The sequence below is a fragment of the Arachis ipaensis genome, chromosome B10, assembly GCF_000816755.2.
Source record: "Arachis ipaensis cultivar K30076 chromosome B10, Araip1.1, whole genome shotgun sequence".
NCBI lineage: Eukaryota > Viridiplantae > Streptophyta > Magnoliopsida > Fabales > Fabaceae > Arachis > Arachis ipaensis.
Window position 1 is genome coordinate 96,778,120 of NC_029794.2, and position 7,165 is coordinate 96,785,284.

Below are 7,165 nucleotides of genomic sequence, written 5' to 3' on the forward strand. Positions count from 1 at the left end.
CACAAATTTGCGCACCATGGATGATCCTTCTTTACAAGAAATGTTGACTCTGCAGGACCAGACTCTGGAGTAGTTGAAGCACAATCTTACTCATTCTCAATAGTTCATGAAGTACCATGCTGATAAGCAGCGTCGTCAGGTTGAATTGGAGGAGGGTGACCTAGCTTTAGTAAAGCTCCAACCTATTGACAACATTCGGTGGCTTTACGTCAGCATTAGAAATTAGGCATGCGTTATTTTGGACCATTTCAGATCCAGCAAAAGCTTAGTGCTGTGGCTTATAAGTTGGCACTTCCTCCGGAGGCAAAGATTCACAATGTCTCATATCTCTGCTCTGAAGAAATTCCGTGGTGACAAAGAGATTCACTACATTCCTTTTCCTCTACGTACCATAGAATTGGGTCCAATTTTAGCACCTCATGTAGTTTGAGCCGAGCAAATGATGATCAAAGATGGCAAATAGATTCATCAGCTCCAGGTCCAATGGGGGCGAAGGTCCAGTGACAGAATTGACATGGGAATTTGCTGATGAATTCTGTCGTGCTTTTTCGGATTTCAATCTTGAGGGCAAGGTTGATGTTATCCAGGGGGTAATGTAATGAATATTAGTGGGCCTAGGCACATAAGAGAGGACCATGTTGCCCATGCAGAGAGCAATTCTAATACTCACGGCCAGAGCCATAATTGTTGGAGGAAGAGTTAGTTACAAACTAAGGACAGATGACAAGTAATCTGATAAATCAGGGACCACACATGAGCACAAAAGTGAAAGCTAATAATAGGAGGTTTGAGCATTATGTTTGCTAGTGCATTGTGGTTCAATTTATTGGAGGAATTTATGGTCACATTCGTCTGGTGTTGGTGTTACTTATAATAGATACTTTTTTTCTCTATACATTCTCATTGTTTCGTTAGTTTACTATTTCATTGAACTTATGCTTCTGCATCACTCTACTGCTGTACTGGTTTAATTCTTTTTTTCAATGAAATTCATCATTCACCCTTCCACACAAATGGACTGAGTCGTTAACTGACGGTTCACCTGAACATTATATAATGTGAGCACTAACAACAAGATCTTACTTCAAAAAAGCATGGTTTTACTCCTCCATATCCTCATCCCCATCTTCATCGTCACTCAGATCAAGATCAGCTAGTAACTCATCTAGTGGAACAAAAGGCATCCCTTCCCCTTCTATCACTCATCTCTAATGATTAGTATTTTTTTTTTGAAAGTGAAGCTCAACACACGAAGTGGAGCATAGAGGCTACAACAAAGGAAAAACAAAAGAACTAGAAAGATAATCGAAGCAACCATAATAATCATGAAGCCCCTTTGTCATCTCTGGCATTGACATCAATAAGAAAAGGTGTCTGCACCTAACCACTCCTTTTAGCTCTGAAAGGATATGTTGATAATCTCCTCACCTCCTTTTCCCTTATTCTGAAAAATCCTCCGGTTTCGTTCCAACCATATATTCCACATAATGGCACAAAAGCACACCATCCATCTCTTGCACTCCTCCTTCCTAATTGATACCTCAGTCCAACTCTAAAAATGCTCCTTAACCGTACCTGGACAAATCCATAGTACACCAACACATGATAGCCAAGCACACCATACCTGCCAAGAAAAACTACAGCCAAGAAACAAATGGTACCCATTTTCATCACCTCTGTTACATAAAACACATAAATTATCTTCTTGGTTAATAACCCCAAGCCGATTAAGTCTCTCCTTCGTATTGACCCTACCAGTCAAGACAAACCAAACAAACAACTCTACTCTAGGTGGAACAAGCCCTTTCGAAATACTCCTAATAAAGCTATAGCTTGATATATCCTCTGGAACTATTTTCACCTGCAACACCTGCACAAATGAGGTAGTAGAAAAAATACCTTGTTTATCATATTTCCATAAAACTTTATCCTCTCTGCCAAATGCAAGTTTGACTAGCCTCAAGGTATGGTGAAGCTGGTTCACTAGATCCAACTCTCATTGGAATAGTTCTCACTTCCATTGGAAGTTCCATATCCACACTAACCCATCCCAAAACCCACAATCCCCTATCACTGACCCTCTTTGGTATGAAACTGAGAAGAGCCTTGGAAAAAAATCTTTTAAGGAACCTCCATGAATCCAGACATCCTCCCAGAACCGAATTCATCTTCCATCATCCACCTCCTCCATAGATGATTGGTATTCTTTATTACGATACAATGATACAACCTCAGTTCAAAGTTTTCTTCTAACTCCTCTAAGAATTGTTCATATTCTGAGGTCTTCATGTCTTGTTCAAATCTACCCTTATCATCTGCTTCCATGCCAAGTTTAAACTTCCATGAACGACGCTTATAGTGTTTCTTCAGGCGCTTACTTCAAAACTCTTCTTTACTAAAACTACTTCGGAAAGGATAATGTAAAAGCTGGTATCTGCACAAGCACAAAAACACCCATACAGAAATCACAAAATCAAGGGAGTGGATCAAGGAAATCTTACCCCTATACTCATTGAATTTAGAAAATATAGAATTACAGTGTGAAATAATGAAACAATAGAAATGAACGATAGGGGCTGATATTAGAGAGCTAGTCTCTTTCTTAGTCTAATTTTCACTCCATACTCCCGAAAATTCCCCTTCTCTCTCTCTCCAATTTGTTATCAAATACCCTCTTCTCTGATCTGATGCTTCCCTTACTACCCAAGCCATGAGCCATATGACAAGTTAGTTACAACCATATTTTCTAAATCATTCTTTTCCATTTTACCTTCTCTCTTATTTTTTCTACTATAGTGAAAAGGTAGAGGTGGAATTTTCCTTGATTTAGGATTGGAAGCTTCCATTCCTCTCTTTCCCGATACCCTTACATCATCAGGGAATGTAACAGACAGGTCCTCTGTACTTGTCCAATTCAATATCATTAGTGATAGCCTCATATAGTTCATAACCAAGAGCATAATCACCAGGACTTAGAAAGATGGCCCAAGTAAGTCTCTATGGAAAATATCGTATCATCCTTCCCGAATCCGACACATGAGCCACTTGAGCCTCAGCCAAAACATATTTAGTACCAGCTAGGGGTGTTCAAAACCGATCCGGACCGAACTAAACCGACCAACCAAACCGAAAAAACCGAAAACCAAACAAACCGAAAACCGAAAAAACCGAAAAAAAAAATATTTTGCTATTTTTATTGCGGTTCGGTTCGGTTTTCGGTTCTGACAATGAATCACACTAAGACGAACATGCCTGACAAACGCTCGTGTCTACTTGGGTTCATGTGAATACGTGACTGGAAAGCACGGGCCAACAGCTATGTTTATACATCTCTTAGACGGTTAATCCACGACTTCATTGGAGACTTCTCGAGGCACTAGTTTAGGTGATTTCTGGGGAGATTAGGTTCTCCATGGTATAGGCTAGAATCCAAAGAAGCAGCGTTCTCTGATCCAGAAGATTCGACCTTATCTGTGGCACTTTGAGTAGGATCGCGAGGAAAATGACTTGCTAGCGCTTTACCCTTCGTCAGATTGGATGACCACGGCCAATGGCGTTCAATCTGTAGTGGAGGAGATCAATGACCACAGCCCACGACGTTAATCATATACAACTTGCCACAGAAGAAGTCACTCACAAGCAAAGAAGACAGTAATACCTAGGGTTGTTCAAAATTGATCCAGACCGAACTAAACCGACAAACCTAACCGAAAAAACAAAAAACCAAACAAATCAAAAACCAAAAAAATGGAAAAAAATATGTTTTGTTGTTTTTATTACGGTTCGGTTCAGTTTTCGGTTCTGACAATGAAAACTGAACCAAATTGATATTATACAAAATCCTAAAAAAAAAACCCCCAAACCCCAATTAACGTGACCTAACCTAACCCCCCACCCCCAAACGTAAACCTAGCCGCTCTCTACTCTCACTCTCTCAATTTCACTCTCTGCACTCACTCTCAGTCTCACTCGAAGAAACCCAAGGCCGGCGGCGAACCCATCTTCTTGCAGCACCTCCCCAGCCGGCGAACCCCTTCCTCCCACCACCTCGTAGCGCCGTCGAAGCATTTCTCCCAGCGCCACCGGACCTTTCTTTCCAGCCCCACCTCGCGGACAGCACCACCCAGCCCCAGCCAGCACCACCCTCGCGGTCGTAGACACTACACCACCCAGCAGTCCAGCACCATCCAGCGGCACCCCAGCGGCACCAACAGGACCAATCTGGCCACCCGCAGCACCGTTTGAGGCCACCCATAGCAGTACTGCTGCGTTTCTGGCCTGGCCAACTACAACACAGCAGCCACCGGTTGGCCTTCTTCCAGTGCTCTTCCTCCTTCCCATCTACTTGACTTCAGGTTTGATTTTCTCTCCTTCTATGTATCTGAAGCAATTAGACATATTGGGTTTATAATTATGAAATAGTTAGGGTTTGATTTTGTTAATTATAATTTCTATGATTCTGAGTTGCTAAATTTGTTTAGGGTTTTGTTAATTTCTTGTTAATAACTCTGATTCTGTGGTTCTAAGTTGCTGGGTTCAAATTTGCTTGTTTTGCTTAGTTCAAGTTTTGTGATTCTCTGATTATGTGTTTCTGATTCTGTGATTATGTGATTCTTAATTGATTTTTGGTTTTCTGCACTTATTTTGCTTGTTTTGAAATTTTGTTAATAATACTAATGATTACTATGCTTGTTTAATGATTTTGTTAATTTGAGTTATTTGTTTTGAGTTGATTTTGTGATTTAATTTATTAATAATTATGATTCTGTGATTCTAAGCTGCTGGGTTTAATTTATTTTTGCTTGTTTTGAGTTGATTTTGTAATTTATTTGTATTCAATTTCTGTTCAATCTATTTGTTCATTGTTGCTGATTGTTGTTCATTGTTGTTTATTATTTGTTCATTGTTGCTGATTGATGTTCATTATTCTTTGTTGCTGAATGCTAGTAATTTTTTATTTTGTTGTGTTTCTGCTTCTATTTTTTTAATTATTTGTTCATTGTTGCTCATTATTCATTGTTGTTGATTCCTAGTATTTATTATTCATTATTTGGTATTGGTCTTTGGCAGGATAGAAGAAGAGAACTTGGAATCAATATAATTGATGAACAGAAGGTGCAATTGTCTAAGGTAATTGGTCTTTCTACACATGTCTCGGTTGCGGCTTTTAGTTTCAAGAGAACTAGGTGGGCACAATGTATTTATGTATTGCCTGCCTTTTTGTGAGAAAGTGCATTTCACTTGCAAGTTATGAAGTTCTTTGTACTATGAAAGATGTCTTCAACATTCTAAATATATTGATATAATGGTATTAAAAATAGAAAGGAAGAATTTTATTGTCTGTAATATACCTTTAGATGTGTTATTTTCTTGCATAATGCAATGACACTTCTGTTAGTCTTGTGTTATTTTGTGTCATTTAATAGAGTTAGTTCATTTGTTTTACTACATTTAGGAATTCCTTGACATGTTTGTGAAATTGTGATTCTGAGTTTCATTTATTTTAATTTCTTTTGTCGTTGAATTTCATTGAATCAAGACTTTTGTTAGTTATTGCGTATTTGTGTTAGATGATTTTAATGTTATAATTTTGTGAAATGGTATGGCAGGCTTTTCTTTGAGTTGATTGAAAAAATCGAACAAATCGAACCAAATCAAACCGATTTTAATTGGTTTGATTTGGTTCGAATGGTCTTGAGAAAAAAAATCGAACCAAACCGAACCGCAGTTTAATTAAACTATTGGATCATATGACTTTTCTCTAAAAAATCGAACCAAACCGCACCACGAACAGCCCTAGTACCAGCGATAGTAACCTCAGCAGAATGAATAATTTCCACATCTACCACAATGTCAGATGCCCTCCATTAGTGATCAACATCCAAGAAGCAATGCGTCAGGGTAAATGAATCAAGCAAAGCAATGCTGCTACACTAACCTGGATACAAATCACAAGGGGACCAAGGTTTCCCAAACTAGCAGCAACTTTTAATGGCAGACATATTAAATCTTTGCGGCAAATAGGGGGATTTCAACAGAACATGTGTATTTGTAGTTGTAGCTATTACTCTTAGGACCACGGGATACAAGTTACATATCATGAGGCCTTCTCACATGAACAACTTCGCCCAGAAATACCACAAATTTTATACCCTGACTTCGATTAGAGAAAAATAAGTCAATTCCCTGATCCGTCTCGTTGATTCTGATAGCACTGACAGCAGCATCATGTTTCAAAATCAACTGCTCCAAATAAAAGAAAGTGCGCCTATGAGAAACATGTTGTCAAAGTTGCACGGCGGTGACCCACTGGTTAGAATTAGCCTGGACCCAGGAGCAAGATTCACACATTTGATCCCGTTGAATATACACAACAAGATAAGACTGTTCAAGGATGACTCCATTCAAAATCTCCTTCTGAACCTTCACGATGACCTTGATCCTTTTGGAGTAGGGCTCAGTCCAAATAAAGTCTACATGTACCATCCTCGCTTTATTAGAATTGAAATTTTTCTGCAACTTTTTCAAGCAAAAGGTTGCTATCACATTCAGGGCAATCCTTGAGCTCGAGACGCCTCACTAGACCCGTAGTGATATTATTTTCTAAGCTTAAGCACTTGATGCACATGTTGGCAGCATTTGATTGCATTGGCAATTCCACATTTGCAATACAAAACATTGCGAATTGTATGATGAACAATGAACATACCATTTTCCATCCTTGAAGGACCAACATGGGGAACCTTGAAATGCATGAGCATGGAATCATAAATTAGGAAAGAAAAAAAACACGAAAACAAAAAAACAAAACAAAACAACTCTACAATCATAAGAAAATTAAAAAAAAAAAAGAATAAAAACACTAATATCAAACAACTGATGTGTATATAGCTACGTAAAACTGAATATTGGACTTAATTCATACTACTCAACAACTGATTCAAGTACTAAAAAATATATATATTCTAATGAATTTGTAATGAATCAGCTAAAAAAATATTCTGATGATTAAACATTAAAGAACAGGCCGAATTGAAAGAGAGATATTTAGTGAAAAAATTAATATAAATGATCTACGCGGTACAGTAGACAGAGGCAACATCATCTTAAGATGACTGACTACGAGCACAGCAGGGAATTACTAATTTAGTTTTTCCTATTTCGG

The 7,165-nt window shown here is 38.4% G+C and overlaps 1 pseudogene; it reads right to left on the reverse strand.

Annotated features, from left to right (window-relative positions):
* LOC107620825 lies at positions 1,001–6,755 on the reverse strand (annotated as a pseudogene).